General features: G+C 38.3%; 1 protein-coding gene across 3 annotated transcripts in view; it reads left to right on the top strand.

The window, feature by feature from the left end:
- cadm2b (cell adhesion molecule 2b) overlaps positions 1 to 22,853 on the top strand; it is a 228,500-nt gene that overhangs the window by 15,167 nt on the left and 190,480 nt on the right. The gene's annotated exons all lie outside the window — the stretch shown is intronic.

Raw genomic sequence — 22,853 nt, forward strand, 5'->3', positions numbered from 1 at the left:
CTGCTCAGAGGATGAAGGCAGTTATCTGATGTGTGTTTTGTTTCAACACTATACCCAACATGCCCAAAGCACAAATTACATCCTCATTAAGACAGTTCAGACAGTCCAAATGGTCTAGGTATAAGAGATGAAATGTCAGTTCTAGCTCAACTGTCACTCACTTTTATGAGTGCAGCCATTATCCCCAGCGAGAGACCAGAAAGAGTTACCTTCTATCCATCTATTATGTCAAACAGCAATTAAGAGAGAGATATGGAGCGAGTGTAATGTCTGAACGTGTGATGAGGCCGGTGTGGCAACCGAGTGGAGGCAGATAACACCAGAACAAATTGAAGGCGTAATCAAAGATTAAACAGGAAAAGGCGAGGGCCATTTCATATCCAGCGTGTATTACGGTGATACAGGCGTGGAGGAGTGCAGTAATTGATTTCTGTTCTTAATTCACTTGCCGAGACAATTTAATCTAATCAGAGAGGGAGAGGTGGGGGCCTGTGGCGATGAATTCTGCATCTGGCTGTTGCTGACTTTATAGCAGTGGAAAAAATAGAGTTTGCAGACAGTTTTATAGCAGTTTAATGGGGCCTGTTGCAGAGTATAGTACTCATTTGACTAGCACATCATTTTGATGTCTCTTTTGTTCTCATACAAAAAAAGACAAATGACAGCATCTTAAATTTAGCCAATATATAGTCGGTGACAGAAAACTTTTAGTGCAAGTTAATACAACAAAATTTTGTTCTATGTGATTTTGGTCCATTTCTGTTTGTCTGTTTTTCATGGAATTTTGACACAATGTTTGCAGCATTATGTGAGAATTAGTATCTTTTGCTCTTGGGGTCCCCATATTGCACTTTTACACCACTGTCATAAATACAAATTGCACTTTGAGCCCCCCTCATGGACAGCTGTACACGAGCATCTGTTGACGAGCTGAAGGATACAGAATCCGACTTCTTCTTGTGGACGCTACAGATTACATTCACAATTTCCGTTGTTTCTATGTGTAAATAACTGAAATTGCGAGTCTAATCTGTAGTGTCAATATGCCTGTGTTCAGCACAACACAGGCAAAGACAACATCAGAAGAGAAAGCAACATGTTGACATACAATGTAGAGTAATATTATAGGATTATATGTCAGGAGATTGCAAACTTTTAAGGCTTGTTTGGTGTGAGATTGACAAAGACTGACCAAATTTTTTGGCATGAGATGAAATTTTTTCTTTGCATACTACCCTGAAACTGTCTGTTCGAAACTGTCTTGCATCCTTTTATCTTTTTAGTTCTCACCAACGAGTAAAAGCTAGTTTGAGATTTACTCTTGTCTGTTCTCTTGCTGGGTTACTCTTTTGCTGGCTCACTCTCTCTTTCTCTTCCCCCAACAACGTCTTCTTTAGTCTCTTTGCAGCCTCTGCCATGATGTCCATGCTGGGAACACTGAGCTAGCTTCTTCTTATCGCTAGCTGAAGACCCATAGTTGTTGGTGTGTGACGTGGTGCCATAAAGTGTTACTCAGAGAGGTCTTGTGGCCACTCTTCCAAAGTTATATAGCGCTATAGCAGGTGTTCTTGGCCCGAAGTGGCAATGACAGAGATGCCATTCTCCCTACCATCAATATAACATCATATATTGTTGCTTAAAAGGCAGCTGGCATTTTCAAATGAAAAAGTGGAGAGACAAGGTTTTGTTTCAATTTCACACATGTCTAGAAACTGATTGAATAACCAATAACCACAACAGTCATATAATGAAAAATGTTTAGATATATTAGCTACATTTTAAGATGCTTACACTGGCCAAGAAGTCATATTTAGCTGTGTGCACATTTCTGACATCTTTTGGTTAAAATGCAGACTGTCAAATGTGAAAAATGTGGGTTTTATCATGCAGACTTATGTAACCTGTAGGTTTCTTCCATGTCTATATTCAAACTTCACTGACTGTGGTTTACCTTTTGCTCATCCCCTCAGTCAGAGTAAACGTTTTACCTCTCTGCTTCTTAAGCAAGACATTATGTTTTTGGAGCCCAGCTTTATGTACAGCGAGACGAGGGAAAGAGGGAGAAGCACAAACTTTACTTGATGCATGTTTATATCCTGGTATTGATTTGATCTTTATAAAGGTTCCCACGGGTGCGTGAGCGGCCTGGGAGGAGAAAGAGAGAGAGAAAGAGAGAGAGAGAGAGGAGGAGAAGAGAGGGAGAGAGAATGCTGATGGATTTGCAAGTGAAGGAAGTGGTGGAGAAGCTGGGGGTGGCTGCAGGCTGGGGTAGAGAGAGAGAGAGAGAGGTGCTGGGGGATAAAAGCACAGCAACTCCATGTCCTCGTAAAGACGGATCAGCACCGCGAACGAAAGCTGCATACTGATTGCGGGCATGGCAAAGCCCTGAGCCAGGGAGCAAGCAAGATGTGCCGGAGAGAAAAATGCCCTCAAAGCCGCTAAGCTGGGGGAGAGAGGGCGTGAAGGGGAGAGAGCGAGAACGAGAGAGAGAGAGAGAGAGAGAGAGAGAGAGATAGATAGAGAGAGAAGGGGGACTAGTGAGGGAGAGGGAGAGAGGAGAGAGAGAGACAGAGGGGAGAGAGAGAGAGAGAAGGGGAAATAGTGAGGGAAAGGGAGAGAGAGACAGAGGGGAGAGAGGGGAAAGAGAGAGAGAGAGAGAGAAAGAAGGACAGGTTGATTCAGTTGATGTTCATTTTCTTCAGCTCTGTTACTGTCATCATTATTAATTTGAATAATTTGAATGGCTTGTGATGTCCCGTCATGCCAATAAAGCTTTACTCAACAGAACTAATACTGAGGAAAGGTGAAAAGCAGAGAGAAAGAGAGAGAGAGAGAGAAAGTTGCTGAAATATAGCTAAAAGAAAACAATGAATTAAAGGAGTGCACTAGTGGTGTAACAATTATTTGTTTTCTCGATGCATTACAATTAATGATCGGAAAAAAAAATGATACAGAATAGTGTTGAATTATGTTGATCACACGTGACCTAGAGACACAGTGTGTCATTTTCCTCCAGCTTAAGTACTTTGTGCTTGAGTGGCTCCGGCCGCATTCGCAAGCTAACCATGGATGTGAATGATGAAGGTAATGCAGAACGAGAGATTTGCCAACCACTGTCATTGCTGTGTGGCGTTACTGATAAATAAAGTAAACAGCAGATCATTTCTGGTGTAGTTTAATTTTTACCAACTTAGAGAAGACAGTGCTCCACGGGTGGATGCTCTGTACAGCAGTTAGCCTATAATCACACAAAGCTGGCACACCTAGGAGGTAGTAAAGTTAGCTGTCAGCAGTCTCACCATGGAGGAGCATATTTGATACAACTCAACCACACTCACCTGCCAGTCACACTCTCTTTTTTTTAATTGCAATAGCCTGAAATGGTAGTGATGATGAAAAATGCAGATGGCGAAGCTGCAGTGAACTCAAAGCTCTTTTTGTTTTGAAAAATGCACTGTCCACAGGCTATACTAAACATGCATTTTACTGTTGTTGGATCAAAACCTTGTATCTCCTAAATGGTAACTTTACAGGAGAACGAAAAAAAAATACTTTTATACTTTTAATGTAAGTCAATGGAACCAGACTTTTTTTCAAGTAATTTTGGGTCATTTCTGTTGGTCCATTCATCATGAAATTTACACACAGTATATAGGACCACAGGTAATTTCAAATTTCAAAATGGAGATGCAAGGTTTTGCTCTGACAGCAGCGATTTGCAGAGCACAACAGCTGATCTGAGGTCTCCAGTGCCTCAGCTAAACAGCGTCCAGTTTATTCAACCTTTTTAGAGCATGTTTCTTTGGAAGCACCTTTGAAAGACACTTCAATAACTTCTTAACCTTCGCTAAACCTTTGCAAAAATTTCAGTAGATTCTATTTTTGCCTGAGAAATATTATTATATTTATATTATAAAATTATTACATTATATGTCTTAGCTTGAAGCGCTGAATCAAATTGCTGAATCGGGCTGCTGTGTAGTGTAACTTGTCGGATAAAATCACTATTAATTCACAAAAATTGCACAAATTGAAGAAAAAACGAATGAATAGTGAATCTAATCGATTCCCTGTCAGCTCAAAGATTTATACCCCTAGAATCCACCCTTTCCAATATGTAACAGATAAAATAATTTGTTGACTGCAATGCATGCATATTAAGCATAATTATTGATCTTATTATTATTATTAAAAAAGCTCTAAAGAAACAGCTTAAAGGGATACATTTTAATTATTACAATTATCTCAGTTCTCTTAAATAAAGCTTTAGATGGAGATGACGTTTCACAGCTCATTACCACTTATGAACCTATAATATGTTACATGCATAAATTATATAGCCAAAAGTCATATCTATAGAGCCATTAGGCTGATGAGATTAAAGGAATTTTCAAGAACATCACAACATTAAGCAGACAGTAAGCAGTGACAGCTGCTGGAAGAGTTTCATTGAACGGCAATACAAACAACACTTCCTGCTGGAAGTACAGCCTCTAAATGAAAAGTAATTTAAAAGTAATGGGAAGTAATCAGAGGATGCGTAATCTTTTAGATTACTTTACTGATTACAGCTCGACTCAGGTAATCAATAGCATGCAATGGAATGCCTTTTGAAAGACAGCTTCCCAAGCCTGTGTGTGTACTTTGTGTGTGTGTGAGATAAAGGGCCACAGAGAGAGAGATATTATCTGAGTGATTCAACATGCTGTGCAGCAATGTCTGGAGAACATGCAGCGTAATCATGTCTGTGTTGACCAGCTCATGGAAAGAGAAACAAACTTTAAAAACTAAAGGTGCCAAAAAGGGTTCTTTGGAATGATGCCATAGAACAGTCTCAACCCAGTGGAGGCCCACTGTCCTGCACATTTTACTGCTTTTCCTGCTTTAACACGGCCACTTTAGCTCAATAATGGGCTGTTAAATAGTTGGATCAGGTGTGTGGGGAGCAGAGAAAACTTCAAAACATGCAGGGCAGTGGGCCTCCAGGACCAGAGTCGAGAAACACTGCCATAGAAGAACCACTTTTGGTTCCCTAAAGAAACTTTCAGTTGAGTTGAATTGAACCATCAAATTGAATGGTTTGGTAACACTTTACTGAAGGGCGATGTTCATAAGACTCCATTAACCCTACACTATTACAGCGGACGTAAACCCATATAAACATTTATAGGCAAGTGTTATTAGGCTGCACACTTGTCAACATCGATGTCAACTAACATGCACAGTGCTGTGCAAAAGTATTAGGCACCTATATACTGATAGCATATATACTGATAATATCAAAACAGTTAGTGGTGATATGATTTATGTCAGTGTGTTCATTTAACCATTTACAAACCTCTCTTCATGGAAAGCAAGTATTAACTGTTTTTATCATCAAAGACCTGGTTATGTTAAATCAAGTGTGATGGTATTAGTAATTCATAAGTACATGTGATGGCCTGGGGCCTTGAGGACAAATCTGCAACCAAACTTGAGTTTTCAAACTAGCTCACAATATATCAACTACTTTTTTCATAGTGAAATATGGTGTTTTTATGCACAAAAACACACTTATTGTCAAGACAAATGGTTTTAAATCATGTGCTTAGATACTTTTTGCACAGTACTGCCTGTGAAGTCAAGTTTTTGGCTGACGTTAGATTGTGTGAAACTGCATTGCACATTATGACTACTGACTTTGCAGCTTGGTGCATTTTAGGTATGTCAGAGTGATATAATGGTGATTATGTGACAGCTTGTCAGGTGAGTCTAGCTGAAAACATGAATAATGGTGATTATTTGACACTTTGTGGTAACAGTGAAATATAAGTCTACAGTATAACAGTTGTAAAGTTTCTATATCTGAAAATATTACATTTTTATGAGTTTATGAGTTATTTATAGTTCCTCTGGCCATCATTAACCCAAAAAAATTAACCCTCTAATGCCAAACATGGCTGTTGTGGGCTGGAGGCTAGCATGCCTGCCTTGTGAACGGAAGGTGAGGCAAGTGTGCTCACTGCCCCCTAGTGTGTGCATTCACTAATGTGTGTGTGTGTTTCACTGCATGGATAGGTTAAATGTGGAGGTCAGATTCCTTTGTGTGCAAGCACAGTTGGTTCTGAATTTTAATTCTGCTATTTATCCTGCTCTTCTCCTTTAATAAAGTGATTTGCTGTTGTTGAGCTTATTTGATGTGATCTGACAAAGCAAAAAAAAAGGCCATTTTTATTTAATTTCTCAAAAACTATATTTTCAAACAAGAAAACACGTCAATATGAATATGCAGCACATGAGCAGTTACATCAGTAGTGTTCTGTTGTTACTCTGATGAAACAAGCCAATAATAAGTGCTTACTGATCTGAATGCTCTGAATGAGCTTGTGCACTCAAAACACAGTGCAACCAGCAATAAAGGAAGCCTTGTGCATCTATTATACAGTGAGTGAAAACACAGTAGCACACAGAAGGCGCCGATTCTAAACATTGATATGTTTTGCTGTGACAAGTGTGGACCTGCGCATGCCGCAACCCCCCCGGCAGCAGATTTAAACAAGTTTAAATGCCAGATTCTCAGGATGGATCACTGGCGAGGCGCTCGGTTCAGTAGGGTTAAATAAAATAAGTATAATATGTATAAGATTTAATAACAGTGCCACACTGATAGGATAGGATAGGGTTGGATAGGATAGGATTATATACATTTTAAAGCTTATTATTATTATGAACACTGCTCTTCAAAAAAGGTGCTTTAGGGAACCAAAAGTGGTTCTTATATGGTAGAAATCCAACACTTATATGTTTAGTAGTGTCAAGTCAATATTTGACATCTGCAGAAAGTGATATAGTTAGTAGTACAGCACAATTAAACATATTGTTGTGGCTCTCAGAAACCTTTTCCAGATATTTTAAGTGCTTGGGAGTAGCTTTATTGTAGATAGAGTAGCCACAGGCAGAACATACATACACACACACACACACACACACACACACACACACAGATGCTATACTGTACCCTTGTGTTCCAGTTGTGTCAGAGTGTTTTATGTAATCATGGCTGGCTTTCACCGTGAAAAACAATGAGCGGAGAAAATAGATTCTTGGCCCTAATTAAGAATATGCGGACAGACTTATCTATGGTCAGAATGGAACAGAAACCATGGAAACGACTGAACACCGAGGTGCTCCATAGAAAAAATAGACTAGAACATTATGGCCATGAAGTATCATCAATGAAATGTCTGTTCTGCTGCTTTGGTCAAAGTTCACTTTGGAAATGAAGACAGCAAGGCTGAAGTATGGCTGTCTCTGCTGGCCGTTATGTGCTGGAAAGGCTGGATTTGGCAATTAGCGCCTTTCTGCACGGAGGGGCTTGTCTTGGAGCCTGGGAGACTGATTGGGGGAGTGAGGGAAGAAGACAGGAAGTGGGGGGAAATCAGAAGCTCTCTGTGGGATTCTGTTGTGCCCTTTCTGTGCCACTTGAACTGAGTTGCTGCCGAAGCATCGGTTTAAAGGCTTAGGAGCTCACCTTTCTCTGTGGGAAGTGTCAACACATGTGAGCGTATATGCACATTCAAGGGTGTAGTGGGAGGTGGAGGAAAGAGTGGGGGAAGGAGGAGATGCAAGAAGAGACAGGGACATAAAAATTGTAAGTGATGGAAATAATTCACAATTTCCTCTTCATTTCTAGCCCGTATCATTGCTGTTAGGGTAAACGTACCTATAAAGCACCTGGTTTCAGCAGGATAAATTAGGTAAAAATGAAAGATCAATCTCTCTTTCAATAATACTTCAATTAATTTAAACGCTTTCTCAATTTAAAATAAAGATATATATGTTTAAAAGCCAAAAAAATCTGTCTGTGCTTAACGAGTACATCTGGCACCCTTTGGGCACACCCCTGTTTCACAACAATATGATTTATTAAAATTTATTTTTATTTTGAAGTAACTTATTTAGAAATCAATGAAAAAAGTTTTATTAGAGGGTAAAGAGTCAATAACAATAAAATCCAGTTACAACCAAAAAAAAGTTCATAATTTCAAACTAATTGTGTTATTAAATATGTAAGTAACACATTTCAAACCTTTAAAATCAATCAAACCAATTAAACATTTCATACAGCAGTGTGTGGTCATTATCTGATTCTCTTCGTCATGACGCACTATACATTTGTAATAGGAGACAAATCTAGACTTCAGGCAGGCCAGTCAAGCACATGTACTTCCCTGGAAATTACATCATCTCGATGAAAACATATGTCAGTGGTACCTTCACACATATGCAGTCACCCATGCTGTGGGCACTGATGCATCCCCATACCATGACAGATGTTGGCTTTTGCACCTTTTACTGACAAAAGTCTGGATGGTCCCTTTTGTTTGTGGCATGGAGAACTCACAAACAAGCTGAAAAGTGTGTCATCTGACCACAGCACACATTTCCACTGTGTTTTAAACCATCTGAGATAAGCCTGGACCCAGAGAACTTGGCGGCATTTCTGCACAGAGTTGATGTATGTTTTTTTCCTTGCATAATACAGTTTCAAGTTGCATTTCGTGAAGCTGTGGTGGACTGTATTAAGTGACAACAGTTTTCCGAAGTACTCCTGAGCCTATGTGGCTATATTTCACACATGCAGTTTCTCATGCAATGCCATCTGAGGGCTCGAAGGTCACACACATTCAACAGGGGTTTCTGGCCTTGTCCTACACAGCCTGAGATTTCTCCAGATTCCCTGGATCTTTTCACAATATTATGTATGGTAGATGGTGAACGACCTAGATGCTTTACAATCTTGCATTGACAAATGTTCTGTTTGAACTGTTTGACAATTATCTTACAAAGTTTGGCAAGTGATGAGCCACAACCCGTCTTTGCTTGCAAAGACTGAGCCTTTGGTGGATGCTCCTTTTATACCCAATCATGATACCCTCACCTGATGCCAATTGTTAATTATTAATAATGCATTAATGTTAAAAAAATGTTCATTTGTTCTTTGTAAAGTAAACCATTTCTGACATTTCATTAAAACAGCATCTTATGAGATATTTCACTAAGAGAGAACCTTTTTGTTTTCTGTCCTAACTTGATCTTTCAAAGACCACATACATTTTTTGTAAATATTTTTTAAATATATAAATGCATTTATAAATAATTTAAAATTATTTTCTCTGCCTGTATTCTTTGCAAATTGATGGTGGGCTACTGTGTTGCCGTGTTGATGGAATGTCTCACATTACACCAGTTTCTATTTCATTTTTCTACACAGATCATAACTCTGCTTGTGATGATGTCTCTCTCCAGATTCCTCTGTTGGTGTATAATTGCTGTCAGTCTAACGTCTCAGCTTCGCATACTGCGGTTTAAGGTCACAAGTTAAATTGCTTCAAATAGAGCCTGAGCAATCGGCTTCTGAATTGAAATGTTCACTTCTGCTGCTGAACTCCTTAAATCTATCCCTTTGTTCTTGAATAATTGAAAATTTGCTGTGGTTCAGCAGGCTAGAAGAAAAGGTTTGGGAGTTCACTCATCTTTCGCTGCTGAGGACTGCTTCACAGATGACATCTTTTACAAACTACAGAATGAACCCAAGGTAAAGTCTGGGATGACAGCTTTGGGCCACTGAAGCGGTATCAGGAGCACCAGCAGTGAGGGGGCCTGTGTCTCTATACTATTGCAGAAAAAAAAGGGAAGATAATGTATGCCATGTGAATGGAATCTTTGAATCTGTTGCTATTGTTTTTATGTGCGCTTCAGTGCACTTCCCTCCTGCATCGCCAGATGGTTTGTTCCTGAATTATCTCGTAACTGTGTCATTCTGGAATTCATATTTAAATTGCATTTACGACTGAAAAGATGGCTGAGGTGCTTAGTTATCATATTAGCCATTAGAAAAGATACAGGAAGTAGCTATTTTCTTCTTCTTGTGAAAGTTCTGCTCAAATAATACTGCATTAAATGAACATTTTGGTTAGTTTTCAAGGAACATGATCTGTAATTTACCAAAACTTTAGCTAGATGAAGTGAAAATGTAAGATAAATTAACTATTGTGATAGCTGTACTTGCCATCCAAACTGCATGCTAGCCATTCATTTCAAGCTGTTTTGCCTTTTTTTCCCTTAAACACAAATCTTACTGCACATAATGCTTCATTCTGTCCATTAGTCTGAGGGTTTTTCTGAAATGAAATACTCGTTATTTGAAGCCGTATCAAACCTGATGCCACTACAAGCTGTGGGAGAATCGCATTGCAGTAATGACCACACATGACTGTAGCAAACCTGCCTGGCAAAATGACACATGTAAAGTTGGAGACAAAAGGTTTTATTCATTTACCCTATTAAGGTTAGCAGTCCTAATTTACTCAGGTTGTTTATGTTTTTTCTCTTTGAAATTTCAGATTTGGAAGCTTTTAGTTGGAAGTGAGTCAATATGGAAGTTGAGCCTGAGTTGCTGACTAGAGTTTGTAATGATTGTATTTATTAATTTATCATGAATGGACCAATAGAAATGGTCCAAAATTGTTTGAAATACAAATTAGTAGCTAAACCGTTAATAAAGCAAAGTGGCCGTGGAATATATCTCAGTAACTGCTTTTATCTTAACAGATCTGTGCTGAGGTTGATGTACAGTGGTCACACAGTTTTTATGCCTTTGAGTCACTTTCACCTGTGACCACCACTGCAGCAGAAAGATTTCCTTTCTGTCTACCTTTCCTGAAGCCTAGCATGAAAATCTCAATCATGAGATAGCTGTCTACTGATAAAAGCAGAAGGAGCTAGTGAATAGAGAAAATGATATATGATAATAAAACTAAATGTGCTCAGTCACATCTTCAATCACATCCAAATCTGGGAAGTATGTCAATTTTTTAAGCATTCTCAAGGTGGTCCCTCATGACTTATTGAGGCATCTCACTTCCAAGCAGTTGTACAAGAAGTGGCCACTGTTGCGTAAGGCTGGGAGTCCTGCAGGAGTAAGAATGCGCCTGAGAGAAAAGCCTTTCACCACTCTGCTCTACTCTCTCTCAGAGAGGACAGCAGCAACAAAAGATGTGCCAGCCTGCTGAGCTCCTGTAATCTGCAAGGAGGCTTCGCCGGCATTTCTGCACCAGCCAGCTTTGGATTCCTATAGGTGGCATCTGTAGAGTGCTATGGCTTTTATATTCAGCTATTTTTTGTGAGTAAACCCAAATGTGATGAACACGCTATTATATATTTCCTGTCCAGAATAAAAATCACATACTGAGTGACCAAAATTACTTGAATTCTTTGAATTATGGCTGAAATTAAGACCACCTTTGTCGAGGTCTAAGAACATGACTAGGTGGGATCGAGTCAAGACCAGGTTTATAAGGGGCTGACACCAAGGCAGGACTGAATGAGTCGAGATTGCTACAGATTCCGTTTCCATTCCATATTGTGTCCTAAACAACATCTTCAAGTCTGTGCCTCTTTAATGTAGACCTAGATGTGGGTTTGAGCAGATTGAGAGAAGTTTTGGGGATGTGCTGGTATTTCTGGAAAGATTTGGATGACTATTGACCATTGACTCTTGGCTAAACAGATGCAATGGTTTTTGTTTTTAGTTACTTGAATACAAGTCAGAAAGCATTTCTGACAGTTAAAGAAAGTACAAAAAATATTTTTAAGATGGTATCTGGACTAAATTTGGAAAAATCCATGGGAAAGACCAAGTCTAAGTACTGATAAGTAGTAAAAGATGAATCTGAGACATAGGAAAAACTTCTCAGATGTGAGTAGTAGTACTTTGAAGCACTTCAAGCATTAAACATCAATCATAAGAAGTAGCAATTTCTTTGAATAAAACCATCACAGTGGTCATACTGTAAACTATCTCAGTCTCAGTGTTTTTTGCAACAACTCAGAGACGACTTTTAAATTTCTCTCTTATGTAGTTGGAAATTACTTTGGGCATTTTCACAGCCATTCTGCCTCAAGTCGTGTATATATCTCTGAAAACAGGGATAGTAGAATTAGAAAATATATTAACACAGACACTGATTAATTGGAGTCTTTAGATACACTAATCCTCCATGCAGCATAAAGACATCAAGCCATTAATGAAGGCAAAATTAAAAGCTCTTCTTGGCTACTCGTTTTCAGTTCCCCATAGCTCAGGGCAAACTGGTTCCTATGGAGTGCTTTAGTGTCGAGCCAATAGGCCCACTGATAATGGCACTGCCAGAGAGGAACAGATGGGAGAAGGATGCCTAAAGAGAAGTTTCGCTTCAAGCATCTGTTAACTGCCTTTGAACAGCCATACATTTTTTAATGGCTACTGAGAAGGCACCTCTCTTTGATTGATCTGCAGCACACATGCTTGCTTTTGGTCTTTTATTCCTTGACTCAGATAGTGATTGAAGAGAAACTGTTTCTACAGGGTACTTTATGTCATACATCCATAGCTTCAATTTCAGGCTGACAATATTGCCAGAATGTGCTGGATCTGTAGCTGCTTGTGGTTCAGGAGCTTCACACGCACACTTCACTGACTCTATCACTTTACTTTGACGCAGGTTCAGTGATGTTACACAGTGATGTTAACTGGTTGAAACGATCATCACAGACACACTCAGAACTACTGATCTTTCAGCTGAATTTGCAGAGGCAGAATTATGATATTGTGTGTTTTTAGGAAGAAAAAAACAAGAGTAAAAGAATCATGAAACAGTAATGAACTGATATCTCAGTTTGTGTCAGAGAGAACGGAAATAGAGCATTACACTGACATACCTGCAGCAAATGTATCGCAAAGCAGTGGAACAGGCTGGGCTTTGTTTCATGTAATTTGCAGTATGTAAGATGTGCTGATTTTCTGCCTGTTGAAGCATTCCTTACAGAAATTCCAGGTTTGAACTGACAATCAGCCGCTCTGTGATCTTTGGAATTCCCTTGCATATTGGCCAATTGCCAATGCTTCACTAATTTTCTTGTACTCTCTAAGAAGCCACAGATCTGTTATATAGTTAGAGAAACTGACTCTCAGGAAAATAACTGCACAAACTGGAGTTTCCAATTTTTTAGATAAACAGTTTTTGTCTTTGAGAGAGAGGAGAATATCAAGCTCCACTCTTGTTTCAGGTCTGAAAAAATCCACAGGTGTTTCTGTCCATCCACTGTGAGAAGACAGCTCAGCACTATGGGGGATGGATGGACTACTGAAAGGATGTGTAGCTGTCAAGAAGCCCTTACTGAGAAAAGTACATAGAGAGAAAACAAGAAAATTCACAAACAAAGAAGCTGCTGATGTTCTCAGAACAATGGACTGACCACCCCACTGTCCAGGCCTCAAGATCATTGAATGTGAGCTAAAGACTAAAGACTTAACCTTAGAGATGTGGAAAAACATCTTTTTTTCTTTCAAAAAGCCAGTCTATCTTTCAGTTTAGAAATAATGGAAGCTGTAGTAAAATTGGTTGGACACATTAAATAGTTGTGGATGCTTTTGGTGTTATTCTTGATTAAAATATGTGTTCTGCCTTTTTTCTGAAGCTAAAAATATATAAATTGTGCTTTATGGCTGTCTTGAAATGGAATAAATTAGTGTGGTCTCTGACAGTAAATGAATATACAGCACAATATCTCATTTTACAAATCACAAAAAACAACCATCAATTCTTCAAAATCAAAAGGAAAAAAGGAGGACATACTAATGTAGCCACTTTTGCCAAAGCTGACCTGCGGTGACCTTTAAAGAGATATTATTAGTCGCTTTCTAATCCGAATTCCATTTGAAATGTAGATGCATAATATTCTCTTTGGTAATGTATGAACCTGCCTTATTTCTGAACACAGTCAAATCACGTGGCATTCTTGTGAGGCAAATTAGAGCCCTGTAATATTTGCAGCTGTATTTGTGATTTGCAAGGGGCAAATTTCTGTAAAATGCATTTTTTCAATAATTTGTGGTGGGAAATGGTTGTGAATTCCCAGGCTGTATGTCTGGCTCAGTCCACTTCATTTTTTAATTAGTTTCAGAACTGCGCTGCAGTATGAACATCACCGAGCTTGAAAATCTTTCTTTTTAAAACCTTTGGAAAACTTGTTTTCTAAGAGGATTATCTGATGTCTGAACTGTTCTGCTGGAAGGGCCGTTTACTCTATGGAATGTCAATGCATTTTTTTTTTGTCTCGGTAAGAAGGATTTTTTTTTAATAGGCAAACAACAAACAGGGCTATTGTTCTTACACTTCATGTTACATGGTCTTCATTTCTTAATCCTAAAGTGCCATCTGTAGCCACAGTTACTGTCATTTTGTTAGAGATGCTTACATTGTTGTGTGATTGTGGTTTTATTTTACACTTATATTTTTGCAGCTACTGTCATGTTTTTAGTGTGTTGATTGTAATATTTGTAATCTCAGGTTTTTCTGTATGCCTTTTTGTTATTTATTTATTTATTTATTTATTTATTTATTTATTAGACTGTGTGCATTTCTGTTTTGAATTTACGGTAGATTCAGTCATGGTGATCAGAATTTAATAGAGTGCACTTTTGTAAATCAAAAGACTTTTGAGACTAGATTGGTGATCTTTTAGATTAACTTTCCTTTATTATTATTTTTAGTTGTCAGTACTGGCTAGCACTTTTGAGTTAAGCTCAAAATGAGTCAAAATTATCACTACTTAAAGAGTCATTAACGAAACATTTGGTAAAGTTTTGGTGGCGTTATTATTGTGTTGGTAGTGACAAATGAAATGTTCATTTATTAATTGTTATTTTTATTTTATTTATTTTTCATATTATTTTAATGTAATAAACCTAACAAAGCTATAGAGTCAATTAAGGCAAAGGGATTTTAGTCCAAGTTCAAAATGTGTTTTGAACTCTAACGTTGAACCAATTCAGTAGAATAATCCATATAATATAATGATGAGTATATAAAATTCATGTTAAGAACATTGGACCCCATTCACCAACCATTCTAAAGAAGAAATATCATCTTAAAATGCACATGTGCAGTTTTCTTGAAGATTCTGACATTCACCAATGTTTTTTATTTGGGATTTGTTGTTAGGTAAGAAGAGAATCTACACACTCAAGAGCTCAAAGTTGCGAGCAATTCTGTGGTTTACGAACATGTCATAAATCTGACATAGACCTTTCCTTAGGACCTTTCTCAAGAACAAATTTAAGAAAAAACTTAGGAAGATATTGGTGAATGAGGCCCATTGTTACAGCCATTTTGCTAGTTCTTACAAATGATAACTGATATCTATCATTTTTAGGAATCGTGGGAGAAAATAGCCTAGAAATACTAATTTAATCTCATTTAAAACTGCTGTAGGTGCAGTCTTCATGCTCAGACTTTTCTTAACTCACAGACTTAAACCTAGATTGACAAAGGTCTAGTGAAGCCTTCTTTCACTATCTATGATTGACCAATAAAGAGTGATCTATCTGATACTGTATCTCTCAGCAGAGGTTTATATATATCATGTATAGCCTCTGACAGTGTGTCTGAGAGTGAGAAGGAACCGGGCTCAGGCTAGTGCCACATTTCTTGATTATATCTAGCGAGTGGAGTGACAAAGGCTTTAGGTTTTGGTAGAATGTATGGATCCCTGGTCTGGGCTTACAGATAAAAGTGCTAGTAAGTGCAAGTGGTAAGATTAGATAGTTGTAAGTGCTAGTTTTACACACAGTGCAATTAGAATTTACATAATAGAGTAGAGTTTACAGTGAGAAGAAACTATGCAAAAGCTAGTGTTTCATATTCAGTGCCAGGTCTCCTTTGGCTCCATGATATAAAAAATTATGTATGTTTTTGTGGACCAGTTTTCTTCCAACTGAACAGTCATTTACTACCAATATCCATTAATAAAGCTGTCAGACTGTTGCTGTCTTCAGATGTTAAATTGATGTTCAGCTGTTGAAATGGCAGAGGCCTCGAAAGCAGTCCTGATGCAGCTGATCCAGTTGGCATAGTTGGAAGAGGATATACCAGTCATTCTTGACAGTGTCAGAACCATGGCAAACATCTAAGCATGTGTTTTTAGCTATGACGTGCACTACAAGGCGCACCAGACAGCCCACAGTCCACATGCTTCATAGTTAAGTCTCTGGCTCATCTAAAGTGAAAGGCTGGGTGAGGAGAAACTACTTCTTAGATCATACTGAGTCACCTTTTGACCTCTTTCCACTTTTAAGTCCTGCCTTCCATCAAAGTGAATTAGACCCAGAGTCTTCATAGCCAGGGTGGGAAGAGCAGTCAAAAACTACTCAAGCTAGTTTAACTCAGTTTATTGGATTTCAGTCCAGTTTTCTAACTCCATAACTCATACAGCGTCTATCAACATTTTGTCTTTTTGAAGGGCAGTTGATCTGCAGTAAAAATGATGAATGCTTGAAAGAGAGAAATGACTGATGTTGTAATGTGGGTGCATCTGGCAGCAGACCATTGAGAAAATTTGATTTTGTAAGTGAAACTGAATGACAGGATGTGATCACATAAGAAAGAGGATTCCTTTGTTTACAAATATACTTGCATAAAAGTACAAATATATATTAATTGTAAAAACCTTCAAAACAGTACAAATGTGTCTGAGTAAATGTGACTCATTACTATCCACCTCTGCCTGAGAGCTCAACAACAGAAGAGCATTCTTGTTTTTCTTTTTCTCTTCCTTGCCAAACTAAGAATCTGTGCTTATTGTTGTGAACTGTTTGTGTTTTCTTTTTTGAGTAATTAATGAGACAGATGTGAAATTAATCTTTTATAAGAAGGTGTTCTCACTCTTTAGTAAGCAAAACTATGAAAGTCCTTATAAGTGAGTGCTCTCGCTGAGTGGCAAGAAAATTATTCCTAGTCATACGAAACCAATCTCTCATCTGCTGGAATGGAGAAAGACCTACAGTAGTGTGCCAAAGTCAGAGATCCCCATTCGTTTATTTAATTTCCAGTGGAAACCACCAAATCATCTCTAAAGTTCAGTTTTACAAGTTGATTGCATGTTTAACTTCTCAAGATACAAGTAATCCCAATTAGAAAAATTTAGACTCATCTGTCCATTAAATTTCACTCCACATCTAGATGTCCAGTTCTGATGTGTTTGCATAGAAATGTGCATTTTTTCAGGTCTGAAGTATGAGTGGAGCTTTTCTCAGTTTGGTGGTCTACCAGGTCTTGCACAATTGTCAGCAGACTATTTTTACTCTTTATCCTTCAGCCATTTTAGAATCACATGAGAAAGAAATTTGCAAGCAGCTTAAGGTGAGTTTGAGTTGGCCTGTCTTTAAAAGGGAAGTTAAAGTCAAGTCAATGACTACTTTGGGAACAGTTTTTGTTGGGAGGACAATACTGATAGATTTGATATCACTTAGTGTTTGAGGCTTTTGTGCGCTTTTCTGTTAAGTATATTTTTGTTGCCTTTTTCTGACTCTGAAAAGTGAATAACTTCTCATAATAAATAACTTATCAGGAAAGGGTGGTCTCTCACTTTTGCACAGTGCTGTACAAATTTGAAAGTGAAAGCCAAGATAAAGTTTAAAGAATGTATTTGAAATCACTGGTCTTCGGCTCAAGTAACACAAAAAATGTTTTTTCTAGGTTATTCTAGTTATTGTACAAGTGCAAATCTCCATGACAAGGGGACTTTTTTCTGATAGTGCCTTTACTGAAAAGGTTACACGTGGGATTTCCTATAATACAACAACCATACTGAGTGGCACAAGATATCCTATTCATATTTCAGCCAGTGAACTGTCTCCTGTGCTGATAATGTGGCTGTGTGGTTGTATGCAGTTTTAGGACCGAATTTCTGGTGTGAACCACAGGTATTTGCTGACGTAAGAAATAATGTATGTTCACTGTACATGTACATTCACTGTAAATGCCTACACTGGCCAGACTAATAAAACAGTAACTATAAAACAACTAACACGTTTTTTTAAAACTATAAAATAGTGTTAGTGGCATTCCTGTTGGATTCTGGGACGTGATTAAGTTGGCTTATGACTCAGAGAGCATCTCTATAGCACGCTCATTCCACTTGGGCTTTGGCAGCCTCATGGACATTGTTTAAGGTGTTCAAAGCAGCCACATTGTTTTAAAGGTATTCAAAACTAGTGCTGGCTATAGATCATGCAACCCAAAGGATTTGGACTGGGCCTTCCAGTCATCTCATGCTGCCTAAGCCTACAGGGGAATTCCACCAATTTTGTTAAAAATTTATACTGTGCAAATGTTTTAGGCACCTGAGAAAATTAGACTTTTTTACCTGGTCAGTAAGCATTCATTTGTTCAGAAAAACACTTATATTACAATAATTACAAAAAGTATTACTACAACTTTTTCCAAATCTCTCCTCAAGGAATCCCAATATTATTTGTAGTTACAACCAACATCTGGTTTGACTAATCAATAAATTTAATAAATAAATCTGTGTGATGGTTGTTTAATAATTCTGTTTGATGGTTAGGGACCTTGAGGACACACCTGGAGCTGAACTCTGTTCATCAGACTAGCTCACTATATATCAACTACTTGAAAAGAAGAAAATTCTTGTTACTTTTTTATTGTATTTATATACATTTGAATTTATTCTTGTGATATATGGCGATTTTATGAGAAAAACCACATTCATTGTCAAGATTAACCGCATTAAATAATGAGCTTTGGTGCCTAAGGCTTTTGCACAGTACTGTAACTTGATGATTAAGATGGAAGCAAAGTCATTCAGAGTGATTTAATTATCAGGAGCATTGTATAAATGTACTTAAACATAAAAAGGATAAATAGATTAGGCAAAAATAAGTTGTAGGCCAAAACCTCATCTTAAAACTATTGAAAAACAATGTCTCAGGAGTCAGGCAGCATTTCTTAACCATTTTATGTGTAATAGCAGCAATAAACACTTCAGATGGTTCCTATCGCCACTACTGTAGACCAACAAGTTTCATCAAACCACTCTGAATGACTTTGTTTACATCTTAACCATTCAATTATACAACAATTATGAAAAATCGGTGGAATTCCCCTTTAGCTAAACAGAGTAAATGAGACAGAGTATTTAATGCTCCATATGTGAGATTTGTTTTCAGTTTGCTCTCTCAGTGAACCAAGGTTGCATAAAAAGGATTAATTCACTGTAATTGAGAAGAGTAATGACTGTATGTGGAAACATCTGGAAATTTCGTCAGTGAATATAATGGGATTGTTTGGGATTTAGGCATCTCCATATTGCCCTAATATCTGTATAATCCTGTTTCAAACGCATGCATTCATTTGCTGAGGAGGTATGCGTCATCAGATTTATATGCAAACTACTATAATACTTCAATAGCCTTTCATACGCCGGTTCAACTCGAGGGTCTTCAGGGAGCCTAATCTGTCGACCAAAAACAGCAAGTGAACTGAGAAGATGTATAAGGTGTAGAATTATAAGGAGAAGTGTTTGTGCTTCAAGCTAACTGAAATAGCATTTTGAAACCAAGAACATTTCTGAGCTTACTGGTTTATTTTTACAGTCTATGAACACCATTAATGTTAAAAGAAACATTAATAATGTGTGTTGGGAATGTTCATTTGATTATCCTCTGGGTTCATTTACCCAGTCCCATTTAACAGTGCAAAACAAAATCATCCGAAGTGCCTATTAATGACAGCTTCGTATTGTGGCATCATAGTAAATAGATGTTGAGAGGTAGAGGGTAGAAAGTGTACTGTATCCAGAATCATGAAGACCAATGATGTGTCAGCTCTAATACACATCAGTGTGAAGGCTAGTCTGTAGTGGTGAAAAAGGATCATAAGCATCAAACATTCATAAGCGAAAAGAACCATATCAAGTTCACTCATTCAGCTTATTTTTGTAGCTGCTCAAGTTCACTAAACTGAGTAAGCCACATTCCTTCCTTGAAGTAAACAAGATCTTCTCTCCTTTCTCTCTATTTTATCCCATTTGTCATCATGCTCTCCATTCAGAGAGCATACTTAACAAACACATACAAACAAATAAACAAAAATGATGGATGAGGCCTGCTGGCTTACAAAGAAAGAAACCAAATATTGCATCTTCTAAATAAATCTCGATGGAACGTAGATGGATGAAGACAAAAGATGTTTATTTCATCTCTATTGTTCCATCAATAATATTTATTGTCACCAGTCTCACCATTTTGACAACTGATTCTTTTGTCTGCCAACCAAATTGCTAGTCACTTGTTAGGTGAGCTTGAGCGTGCAGAGCCAACTATATTCCCTGATGAAGATATTCAGACCCAGTGCTCATTAAACTCCAACTTTCCAAGCCAGCTCTGTGTTAATCTCCAGCCTGGCCATGACTCTTGGGTTTTTGTGTCTCATGACTTGAATTTATTTCTTTCTCCTATAAATAATTCAGTGTTTTGCATCGACTAAGTGCCATACGCTGAAGACTCAGGACCTAAGACCTTGTTGCTCCTTGCATGTTAATGCAAGTCCGAATTCAACCCATTAGGGGACCGGTGCTAAATGGCTGGTGTTATTACCCCCTTGCTGAGGACACTTGTCCACATTACACAATTTAGATTGAAAAGCTAATGAAATCAAGCATCTACAAACGTTATCATATTTGCTGTTACCATTGCAGTGTCCTCAAAAACTACCCACCAAAAAATAATAAATGGCCTTTCTGCTCACCAGAATCCAGACCTCAACATCAATGAATGTGTTTGGAATTGCTTGGATTGTGAGAATCAGAAAATGCTGCAGCCAACTTATAAAAAGAACTTGGAAGGTGTGGAACAGTATCCCCTGCAGATTTTTTTGAAAAACTGATATATAGTCATGGCTGAAATTGTTGGCACCCCTGAAATTTTCCAGAAAATGAAGTATTTCTCCCAGAAAATTATTGCAATTACACATGTTTTGTTATACACGTTTATTTCCTTTGTGTGTATTGGAACAACACACAAAAAAAAAACAGGGAAAAAAAGCCAAAAATGATAATTTCACGCAAAACTCCAAAAATGGGCCGGACTAAATTATTGGCACCCTCAACTTAATATTTGGTTGCACACACTTTGGAAAAAATAACTGAAATCAATCGCTTCCTATAACCATCAACAAGCTACTTAGACCTCTCAACTGGAATTCTGGACCACTCTTCTTTTGCAAACTGCTCCAGGTCTCTCATATTTGAAGGGTGCCTTCTCCCAACAGCAATTTTAAGATCTCTGCACAGGTGTTCAATGAGATTTAGATCCGGACTCTGATCTGGCCACTTCAGAACTCTCCAGCGCTTTGTTTTCATCCATTTCTGGGTGCTTTTTGAAGTATGTTTGGGGTCATTGTCCTGCTGGAAGACCCATGACCTAGGATGCAAACCCAGCGTTCTGACACTGGGCCCTACATTGCAACCCAAAATTCTTTGGTAATCTTCAGATTTCATGATGCCTCGCACACAGTCAAGGCACCCAGTGCCAGAGGCAGCAAAACAACCCCAAAACATCTTTGAACCTCCACCATATTTGACTGTAGGTACTGTGTTCTTTTCTTTGTAGGCCTCATTCCGTTTTCGGTAAACAGTAGAATGATATGTTTTACCAAAAAGCTCTATCTTGGTCTCATCTATCCACAAGACGTTTTCCCAGAAGGATTTTGGCTTACTCACGTACATTTTGGCAAACTGCAGTCTAACTTTTTTATGTCTCTGTGTCAGCAGTGGGGTCCTCCTGGGTCTCCTGCCATAGCGTTTCATTTCATTCAAATGTCGACGGATAGTTTGTGCTGACACTGATGCACCCTGAGCCTGCAGGACAGCTTGAATTTCTTTGGAACTTGATGGGGGCTGCTTATCCATCATCCAGACTATCCTGCATTGCAACCTTTCATCAATTTTTCTCTTCCGTCCACGTCCAGGGAGATTAGCTACAGTGCCATGGGTTGTAAACTTCTTGATTATGTTGCGCACCGTGGACAAAGGAACATCAAGATCTCTGGAGATGGACTTGTAACCTTGAGATTGTTGATATTTTTCCACAATTTTGGTTCTCAAGTCCTCAGATAGTTCTCTTCTCCTCTTTCTGTTCTCCATGCTTTGTGTGGCACACACAGACGCACAATGCAAAGATAGAGTCAACTTCTCTCCTTTTTATCTGGTTTCAGGTGTGATTTTTATATTGCCCACACCTGTTACTTGCCACAGGTGAGTTTGAACGAGCATCACATGCTTGAAACAAAGTTATTTACCCACAATTTTGAAAAGGTGGCAATAATTTTGTCTGGCCCATTTTTGGAGTTTTGCGTGAAATTTTATCATTGTTGGCTTTTTTTCCCTGTTCTTTTGTGTTGTTCCAATACACAAAGAAGGAAATAAACATGTGTATAACAAAACATGTGTAATAGCAGTAATTTTCTGGGAGAAATACTTCATTTTCTGGAAAAATTTCAGGGGTGCCAACAAATCTGGCCATGACACTATATATGTATATATATGTATGCATAGTTGTAATATTCTGTTAAATATATGTTTTTTCATAGTAATTCAATAATAACAATTGTATATACTGTTTAATACAAACTACAAACCAGTACAAACCAGCTTGCCCAAATCTCAGTAAACGCATTCAGTTTATTTGTAGATGCTGGTGTCCTCCTATGAGTCATTTCTAACACAAACAGATAAACACTTGTGCACATACACCCCCACTGGTCAACCTGTGGGCTTGACCACGTGAACATGTTCGCAGTGGCAGCTTGTCGGACAGTGTTGGAGTGAGATTACGGAATCGTGGCAGGAGGCTCCTTCACTGTCAGGCATCCGCAGTGAGGTGAGCTGGGTGTTGTCATATCTCCTGCGTCGGGCTCATCCCCTGACCATCTGTCCTCACTCTTCTCCCGTGTGGCCCCGGCCCCTTTCCT

The sequence above is a fragment of the Colossoma macropomum genome, unplaced genomic scaffold (genome assembly GCF_904425465.1).
Source record: "Colossoma macropomum unplaced genomic scaffold, Colossoma_macropomum, whole genome shotgun sequence".
Classification (NCBI taxonomy): domain Eukaryota; kingdom Metazoa; phylum Chordata; class Actinopteri; order Characiformes; family Serrasalmidae; genus Colossoma; species Colossoma macropomum.